The sequence below is a fragment of the Schistocerca gregaria genome, chromosome 4 (assembly GCF_023897955.1).
Source record: "Schistocerca gregaria isolate iqSchGreg1 chromosome 4, iqSchGreg1.2, whole genome shotgun sequence".
NCBI classification, from domain to species: domain Eukaryota; kingdom Metazoa; phylum Arthropoda; class Insecta; order Orthoptera; family Acrididae; genus Schistocerca; species Schistocerca gregaria.
Window position 1 is genome coordinate 744,804,476 of NC_064923.1, and position 10,756 is coordinate 744,815,231.

Here is a 10,756-nt window from a genome sequence, read left to right on the forward strand (position 1 = left end):
AATTTTGTCTTTGAACCCTTCCACTGATCAGTGTCTGCATAGAAAAACAATATGGGGTTGTGGGTCCGCCTTGATACAAAAAACTTTTGTTGCTCATTTATTCCCCCAAACTAGTTTCAACGACAAACATCACCATCATTAGTGGGTTCATTCCAAAACATGTAGAAATAGCATACTTAAAACACTCTAAACATTGTTATATGTGTACTATTTTGTTCCAAATACTGTTTCCGTGAATGATTTCATAATATCTTCTTTACTATACAGCATGATTTTACAGGTGTTGCCGCTGGTTGTTTTGTTGCCGTTTTTCTCATGACATCTGCAACTGTATGAGTGGCTATTAAACAAATACAATAACGTTTACTAACAGCAACTCATACAGCCGCAGACGACATGAGATAAACGACAATAAAAAACCCAATAAATATTCCGGAAACAGGCAACAATTGTAAACTCATGCTGCGCGTGGCAACAATTGTAAAATCGTGCTTTGACGTATAGTAAATAAGGTATTATGGAATTATTCAGAGAAACAATATTTGGAACAAAATAGCACACATATAATGTTTTACAGTGTTTTAAGTATGCTATTTCTGCATGTTTTAGAATCAAAGAAGCCACTGACGTTGGCGATCGATATCTGTCGCTGAAACTAGTTCTGGGGAAATAACAAATAATAACAGAAGCGTTTTGCGTCAAGTAGGACCACAATCCCACACTGTAATCTCCGAGACTCTCTCACGCGGGTCCTACAAACATCTGACCATTCGTGCTGAACCTCCTCTGTATACGTTCAGTATCTTCAACATCCCTTGTCAGTCCTACTTGGTATTGGTCCCACACACTTGAGCAATACTCTAGGATGGGTCGCTCTATTTACCTAGTACTTTGCCGATAAACCGAAGCCTACCACCTGCTTCATCGACTACTACCCTGCCATTCTACTTCATATCAAATGGTGCAAATGGCTCTGAGCGCTATGGGACTTAACATCTGAGGTCATCAGTCCCCTAGAACTTAGAATTACTTAAACCTAACCAACCTAAGGACATCATACACATCCATGCCCGAGGCAGGTTTCGCCTAGGACAGGTCGGCCACAGCGGCCGACCTACTTCACATCCAGCGAAGCGCTAGACCCAGGTATTTGTATATGATGACCGATTCTGATGACCTCGATGTTGAGCGCCCATAAGCCCCCCAACCGATTCCAACTGTATTTTATACTAACTTTTTGACAATGTACAATCATACGATACTACATTTTTTAGTTTTATGAATTACAGAACTTTATATTTTCGAACATTTAAAGCAAGTTTCCAATCTCTGCACCACTTGGAAATCTTCTCATGATCTGAATATTTATGCAGCTTTTTTCAGACAATACTACATTATAGATAACTGCAGAACTCCCAGGTTACTATTAATATTGTCCGCAAGGTCATTAATATACAACATGAACAGGAAGGGTCTCGACACCCTCAGCTGTGGCTCACCCAAAGTTACTTCTGCGTCTAACGACGACTCTCCATCCAAGGCAACCGGCTGCTGCTCCCTACCAACAATCCTCAGTCCAGTTAAAACAAAGTTTCGCGTGATACACTTTCGACAAGAAGCGTAGATGTGGTACTGAGTCAATGCTTTTCGGAAATCAAGAAATACTGCTTCTACCTAACTTCCTTGATCCAAAGCTTTCATTACGTCGTGTGAGGAAAGTCTGACTTGGGTATATCACATGCCATCGTATGTGCTGACATCGAAAACTAATTTAATAACCATTTTTGCTTAAGATAAGACTTGATTTGCCTGCACCGACTGTAAGTAGCGAAGTTGTTGCAGCTGAGTGCGAGACGGAAAAAGTTGCTTAGTTTTCCTGATGATAGTCACATAGAACTTGAATTATGCCCTGAAACAATAGTACAATCTATGAGGGTTGGAACTTAAATAGTGGCAACTATTTATTCACAATCGATATAAATGAGTTACGTGTTTGCACCTGTTACTGTCCTTCAAAGTAGTCACCAGCGTTGTGTAGAACCCGTTGCCAGCGATGTGGAAGGTGTAGTATACCGTTCGCAGATCTTGTTCTCTTACTGGTGCGAATGGAGCGGTCCAAAGTTATGCCGATTCTCGTGTATGACTGTGATGGTGTTATCCTAACGCATTGCGTTCCTCCACGGCAGACCGTCAATGCACAGTATTAATGTTCGTTTTTGGAGCATCACCTGCGACCAGCTTTGCGAAAGAAGTGGCGATACTTTCTGCGGTACCCACCTATCATTTTGCACGACAATGCGCGGGCGCATACAGCGAAAGCTGTGGCTGCTCTGTTCGGTTGATGGGACTGGGAAGTACTGTACCATCCACCATACTCCCCGGACGTAAGTACCTGTGACTTTGATTTGATTCCGAAAATGAAGGAACCACTTCGTGGCATTCGCTTCAGAACTGTTCGAGAGATTCGACAGCCAGTAGACCGCTCCATTCGCACCATCAACAGAACAAGGCTCTACTAACGGTATACTATGCCTTCCACATCGCTGGCAACCGGTTCTACATAACGCTGGTGACTACTTGGAAGGACAGTAACAGGTGCAAACATGTAACTCTTTTGTATCGATTGTGAATAAATAGTTGCCACTATTTAAGTTCCAGCCCTCGTATAACATAGCCCTTTTCTAATTAAAATCTAACGCAATGAATAAGGGTGAGTTTTTGTTATTCACTTCTGTATACGATATCAGCGAAATGCTACCACTGACGCGCCTAACACATGACGTACAATAATCTGTCACCAGGTAGTGCTGTAGATGCTGTTGCAAGTATTATTATTTTTTTTTTTTCAGTGTGAGCTGGAACGATCGATGGCAATCTTACAGTTAGTCTGTCGGCTGGTAGGCGTGACAAATGCAGCGAAGAATTTTTAATCAACTGACGCAAAAGTTCCTTTCATTTACATTGATCGCAGAACCACGATGAATACCAAGTCTGTAACAATGCAGAGAAGCGCTGGCTGCCGTAATAGCCTTTTACGGAAAACGGCGACGAATAGCAAATGGCAGCAGGGCACGAATTGCACGATATTTTATTGTAAACTCGCTGTGGAACGGCATGACACACAACTGAAACTTTTGTTGTTATCTCTATAATACTTTTAAACAATTAAGGGTCGAAAGAATGGCAAGTGAATATATATTCAAACGCGAGTTATATCTACACTAGTTTCCGTATTAGTCAAATATCACTAAACATTAAGACGCTAATTTCTTCTTTCGTACCTGCATCGTATTTTACAGGAATCCTGTCAATGTTTCGATCGATCCTATTGGCAGCTTCTATTTCCGGATTAGAATGATGAGATTTCGTGTGTTAAAATATGGCAGAATAGTCGTTTTAGTTACTTCATTAGATTGTTTCACTATTTATAATTTTTATAGTCAATTTTGTTTGTACGTGGTATCGCAGAATTCTTCTGAGCGTGTGTTCTTTATGCACTAAAGTTCGCTCTGCATGTCTGAACAGCAAAAAGAAAGTACATAGTAAAGCACGACGATATTCTTTGACATTATAACAGGTAAATTTTTATGAGCTGATGTTAGAATTGGCATGTAGTTTTTATGTAAAAAAAAAAAAAGGGACAAAATAATAACAAGTATTTCGTATTAATATGTACGCCAAGAGAAGTAGTTGGAATGAGAAACTTGAAGTCCTTCACAAGAAACTCAAATCACGAGTCTTTTTCAGAGAAATGAAGAGCAGAATTAAAGGCTTCGACGCAAAAGAACCCTTCGTAATAGGGCAAGATGGCACAATAAAAATTGGAGAGAAAGAGGTGTGCGAGGATTAAAAGAATCTGGATACCTGGCTGAAAATGACTTACACGTTCGTGGCGCCCTCCATCGGTAATACTGGAATTCAGTATGGTGTTGACCCACCCTTAGCCTTGATGACAGCGTCCACTCTCGCAAGCATACGTTCAGTCAGGTGCTGGGGAATAGCACCCCATTCTTCACGGAATGCTGCACTGAGGAGAGGTATCGATGTCGGTCGGTGAGGCCTGGCACGAAGTCGGCGCTCGAAAACGTCCCAAAGGTGTTCTATTGAATTCAGGTCAGGACTCTGTGCAGGGCAGTCCATTACAAGGATGTTATTGCTGTGTAACCACTCCACAACAGTCAGTGCAATATGGACGGGTGCTCGATCGTGTTGAAAGATGCAATCGCCATCCCCGAATTGCTCTTCAACATTGGGAAGCAGTAGGTGCTTAAAACATCAAGCCTGTGCTATGATAGTGCCACGCAAAAAAACAAGGCGTACAAGCCCCCTCCATGAATAACAAAACCACACCAAAACACAACCACCTCCGAATTTTACTGTTGGCACTACACAACCCTGGCAGGTGACGTTCACCGGGCATTCACCATACCAACACCCTGCTATCGGATCGCCACATTGTGTACCGTGATTCGTCACTCCACACAACGTTTTTCTACTGTTCAGTCGTCCAATGTTTACGCTCCTTACACCATTCGGGGCGTCATTTGGCATTTACCGGCGTGATGTGTGGCTTATGAGTAGCCTCTCGAGCCTGAAATCCATGTTTTCTCACCTCCCGCCTAACTGTCATAGTACTTGCAGTGAATCTCGATGCAGTTTGGAATTCATGTGTGATGGGTTGGATAGATGCCTGCCTATTACACATTACGACCCTCTTCAACTGTCGGCGGTCTCTCTCAGTCAACAGACGAGGTCGGCTTGTACGCTTTTGTGCTGTACGTGTCCCTAGACGTTTCCACCTCACTGTCACATCGGAAACAGTGGACCCAGGGTTGCGTAGGAGTGTGGAAATCTCGAGAAGAGAGTATGACACAAGTGACGCCCAGTCACCTGACAACGTTCGACGTCTATGAGTTCCACGGAGCGCCCCATTCTCACGGTGTCTAATGACTACTTAGGTCGCTGATATGGAGTACCTGGCAGAAGGTGGCAACACAATGCACATAATATGAAAAACGTATTTTTCTGGGGCTGTCTGGATACTTTTGATCACGTGGTGTAATTTAGGATTTGCTGATTGCAGAAGCAGAGACAGTAAAGTGGGCACACTTATGCTCTATGGACGAAAGTTAGGGTAGTCTAGACAATGCATCCACCACGGCAGAAGTAGCAGAGGCAATTAAAAACCTCAAAAACATGGCATCAGGCAATGATGGTATCTGTGCTGAAGAGATCAAGTGAGGTGGTCCTGAAATAGAAAGAAGTATGCACAATATAATAATGGATATCTGGAGAAATAAGAAAATACCCAAAGACTGGAAAGAAGCCATTTAATACCACTACAAAAGAAAGGAGACATGAAAGTACTGGATAACTACAGGGGCATCTCTCTATTAAACGTAGGGTACAAAGTTTTGTCTAGAATCTTGCTGAACAGAGTTAAAGAACAACTGGGGCCGACAATAGGAGAGTACCAGTGTGGTTTTAAAAAAGGGACGAAGTGTACAGAACAGATATTTTGAATAATAAGGATAATAGAACACAGACACATGAAAGGTAAAAAGACAATAGTGACATTTGTGGACTTCCGAAAGGCCTACGATTCAGTTGACAGAAGTACTCTGCTTGATGTGTTAGAAGACAGAGGACTAGATGCTACAACACATGCAATAAAAAAGGAAACGTTAAGCGACACTACTGCCAGGATCAGGTATCGCAGTACGCTGTCAGACAGCTTCGAAATAAAAACAGGAGTCCGGCAAGGGGATGGACTGTCACCAATTTTATTTAACCACGTCTTGGACGAAGTAGTGAGACAGTGGAGACAACTAAATAGTAACATGAAAATCAAAGATGTGCAAATAGGGTATAAGGTCAAACATAATGCAACAGCGGACTGTCTGTCATCCGCAGATGACGTGGTACTCGTAAATGAGACAGAAGAAGAGGCAAAGACAGCACTAAAATATGTAGCCGAAACAGCAGGAATGCAACATGTCATACGGTAAACAACTGAGTGAAGGAAGTCAGAGATGACTGGAAGGCTGTAGGAATAAAAGAAAGGAATCTGCACGCGGTAATCCTGGACAGGGAGAAGTATAAAGAGTTGGTGTATGGTCACAGGTGGCCGGACACCAAAATCAGAGTTGTCTTAGCAGAAGAAGAAAGAAACAGAAGAAGCGAGAGAATGAAGAGGTAATGGGAAGAAAGAAGACTTGCAAAACAAGCCACACATGATCCTGAAGGGTCCTAACGAAGCAGAAGAAGAATATGTGATTTAATTATAAATCTCGGGCTCATTAGGTTTATCAAGTGTACTGAAGGTTGTGTAACGGTGTACGTAGCAGCATTATGAATGAGGTCAGCATGATCAGCAGTGTCATCTTTCATAAAATATGAACTTCGGTGGGCTCAACATAAAATTGTGCGTTGATATGCCAGACGGGCGTTCTTTTTCTTTTCATTTCATTCTCGCCCTTGTCTTTCTTATTCACTCGCTACTGGACTTTTTATGCTTTCTGGATTCATTTCCGAGCGAGCTTTCCTCTGACTCAAGTCTTCTATAATTTGGAGCATATATACGAGTCATATAAAACACCTTCCATTATCTTGTGTGTTTTATTTCGTTTGATTATTTATTGTTTATTTTTATTTGGTTTGACTTGGTTTCATTATTTTGTGATTTACAATTTACCAATTTCTAGCTTTACAACACAAAGCTAATTTCTAACGATTATGAGCTTGGGCCTACACTGGTACGAAGGCGTCACAGGCAAAACAAATACTGGGCGACAAACATTTACATATGCGATCTATACGTTGTTGCCTCATTGTTGACGCGTTATTAGTCATCGTTATTACGATTCAAATCTGATAATTTTTTGCCACCCAAGGAGGTTTCACCGGCGAGCGAATACACACGAAAGGAATATGGAGTGCCTTTGTCATTTAAGCGTTAATTGTGTACGAATTCTCCTGCGTCCACGTCATTACAGATAGATATTTTTCACGCAAATCATTTCTCCATCTTCGTTATTCAATTTTCCTAAAGTTTATTCGAAGAAGTAAGACACCGTGGAGAACCGAGCACGCTACATTTATGATCTCACATTTGATGCGAGGTTATGGTTTAATGTTTTCATCAACATCCACACATTATTACTATTTTTGGAGTGAGATTGTACGAGTAAAGCCGACGTTCCCTTCTTTAAGTAATCGTTCGGGTATTCACCTGAAAAGAAAAAGCACGAAAAAGCTATACACCCGACTGAGATTTGAGGCACTATCCACCCCAATACGAATCCAACGTTTATCACTAAACCACCTGGCGCGGGTATATCAGTGCTCGAGTCAGTTTTAAGTATATTTTGGTTAAAAAGATGAGCCTCTGCTGTCCACACTAGAAGAATTATTGTATGGCACCGATGTGGCACTTAAAATGGATTTTCGAATTTTTTTCCCCACTGTCAGCAGAGGTGCATATTGTAGTAGGACTTAAAGTTTTAAACGATTGTGTTCTGACGGTCAGCCAAAACTACAGTGCCCATAAACGTTACAGTGTCACTGCCTGAGCTCTATGAAGAGCGAAAGAATGAGTAATTAATGGTGTATTCGTCGATGGACAAATTTATGGGCCAGGGTTGCAAAAGCAGATAATGGGAGCAGACATCATGAAGAACGATCCTTGACGAATGTGATGAACCACGTAAAATTGGTATCTTGCTGTCACTAATTGCTGTAAGAATCTGCTCTTGATAAACACTGTCTGCTAACTGTTCCTCAATGCAGCACGTCATCGGCTGGTTACATAACTGTTCACTACATCTCTGATGCCAAAGTAACTTATTCTGCAATAGGAATTGTTTCTTTTAGGCTGCCGACAGGCAAGTGTTAAACAGTGGGCTAAGATTACCTTCGTGTCACCTTTCCATTTCAACTAATAACGGGTGTTTACATAGCCAATGAGTATTCCATCTTCATTAGATGGATGACAGGAACTAGAAGGACACATCCACTTGGTACAGTGCTGATGACTTACGGTTATCAGTTATCTGATTAGTGGCACCTCCGAACCTTTAAAATGTGAAGAAAGCTTGTGGCAAATCACATGAAGTCTACTGAAAAGAAGTTCTACCTGACATCGGCGTCTATCAACAAACATTTGGAACTGAAACGATGCAACAGTCAGTTCGTTTGACAAATGTGAAATATGAAAGATAACAAGCGTTTCAATGACATTTGAGATTCAGCTTATGTATGATTATCAGCAGCAGTTTATTTTTTTTTTTCTACACCGGAAACACATGGCCGCGAACTTCCCACTGAATGACGTCATCAATTAAGTATACACGCTAGTTTATGTACCTTAATTATGTCATTCTTAAAGCGTAAATGATTAGTTCTAACGATGTAGTACCACTATTAATAACCATTATCCACAAGACAAAAAAAAAATGCTGACCCTCCTTTGAATTGAAAATGTTCAACGTAATCTGCTGCTGCTTTTGTCATGCATTTGTGCAACATTTATCAAAGTTACGTCTATAATTAACAACGCCAAACTGTAGTCTCCACAAGGTGATGGTGAAAGAGTTTTCAGTTGAGAAGTCAGCACTCCATTTCCGGGAAGCAATGCTAGAAGGAAGTCTACAGGTTACGCTCACGTAAGTTTTTAAGTATGGCCAACGGTTAGAAAAACAGAACTAAGTGTTAAGTAAGTATATTGCTGATTACGCATTACTACATATTATTTACATATAAATGATGTTATGAATGACGATCAACAGGGCGTACAACATACGTGTTGCTAAAATAAAATTCGACATGGAATCAAGAATGCTTGTAATTTATGCGAGCATTCACAGATGATGCTTCTGCGTCTCTAATCGTTTTTCATCTGACGATTATATCTCTGGAAGTTAGATATTGAGAACTCTACATACTTTGCTAGCCATCTTTTTGAGTCCCTCAGATTTCACTACTAACAAAAACACCTGACTGCCTTCAGAAGTCTTTCGCGGAAGTAAAAATTTCTTGGCGTCTGTCTGTACCCGCTTCACTGATCTTCCCCCGCACCCACGATTTCTCTGTATTATTCGTTCCGCTACTGCAGCAGGACAACTTTTTCTTCTGCATTGTGTATACTGGCGCGAAATATTCTCTCGTGCAATGTTGACCTGAAAGTTTACCCACATCCCTTGCGACCAAGTCACACACAAGAAATTATTACGTGTTTGTCATAATTATAAGTATGATCCAGCTACACTTTTCACTGGTGGTTTATTTCTAGTCTGTGCCTGAAATATTTAAAATGTGAACACGGACGCTACGTGCCAGCGTCACAAAAACAAGTGCAAGAACGAAACACTCTCTGCTTTTAGTACATTTGTCGTTTGTATGTGTACAAACTAGTTCCTTGCAAACTGAAGATAAAAATAAAAACTGCATGGTTTATGCCGTAGTTAAACGACTACAACGAGAGGTTTTGACACTCGATGTGTGTAAACACTTTCATCCTTCATCACCGTACTACAGTGTACATAAAGTGCAGCAGAAAGTTAGTAATGTAACGTCTACCAGATGTAGAATTCCAGAAGACGGTGAGAGATTAGCTGAGGCTGCACGCATTGTATTTAATTATTCCACAGATTCCTCAGGCACAGCAACGACGAACTGATTGCTGTAGTCCACGGCAGTCTTATGCTAAAACAAGTCTAGCCGTGGAGTTGCACTTTGAGTAACAAGTTACGGACAGCTGTGGAGAGTGTGGGCTGGCCTCGTGTTTTGTTGGCGCGTCGGCAGAAGAGTGGAGTGGTGCGTAGCAGAGCAGCGCAGGCTGGGTTGTGTGCAGCAGGGAGAGTGCGTGGACTGACCTGACAGCGAGAAGATGCGACCCGGGATCCTGGCTCTATTGATCACGGCGCCGCTGCGCTCCGCACGCCAGCAAACACAAGACTGCCGCCAGTATCCCGCCACGGCCGCCAGCTCCGGGCAGACCAGGCCTGGGGAGGCGTGGTGGGGGGAGGGGTGCGAGGGAGAGAGGCAGAAGGAGAGAGAGAGAGAGAGGTGGGACACCGCAGCAGAGCGACGAAGATAGCGCGATCTGCTGCGCGTGAGGCACAGTGCTGACGGGATGGTTGGAGGGGGGCGAGGGGGGGGGGGGGCGGCAGTAGGGAGGCAGCGCTGCCGCCGCCGCCGTTGCCATGTCGACCTGCCGCTGCTGCGGCTGGCGGCAGATTCCCCTCCGTGTGACACATTGCCCGTGGTTCGGGACGGGATGCTGCCGTCTTGCTGCAGCAGCGCGTTCTCCCAACACAAACTGGCCCCGAGACGGCTCCAACTTCATCCCAGAATCAGCGTCTGGTGCTACTCTGCTACAGATGGGAAAGAATGTGGTAGCCCGAAGGGAAGTATACAAGCTTCCGCGTCTATCACGAGTCAGCGTGTGCATAAAACGTGGGTAAAACGTGTTAGGAATGGTATGTAGACGGTTGTGAACTACAGTCCGATCCACGAGCGATAGCAGTACGCACAGGTCAAACGGATTGTGGGTCCACCTTTTAGCAAAACAATTTTGTTATTTATTTATTCCGCCAAATTCGTTTCAGCGACAGATATTGCCATCATCAGTGGGTTCTTAGTCCTCTCCCGGTAGCTGAGTGGCGAGCGCGACAGACAGTCAATCCAAAGGGCCCGGGTTCGATTTCCGGCTGGGTCGGAGATTTTCTCTGCTCAGGGACTGGGTGTTGTTTTGTCC

At 42.9% G+C, this 10,756-nt stretch overlaps 1 protein-coding gene across 1 annotated transcript in view; it reads right to left on the minus strand.

Annotated features, from left to right (window-relative positions):
- Positions 1-9,959, minus strand: part of LOC126365963 (beta-1,3-galactosyltransferase 4-like) — a 481,148-nt gene extending 471,189 nt beyond the window's left edge. The window contains exon 1 of the mRNA XM_050008759.1: positions 9,873-9,959. The gene's annotated coding sequence lies outside the window, so the exon portion shown is untranslated. The remainder of the gene's footprint in view (positions 1-9,872) is intronic.
- Between the last annotated feature and the right edge of the window lie 797 nt (positions 9,960-10,756).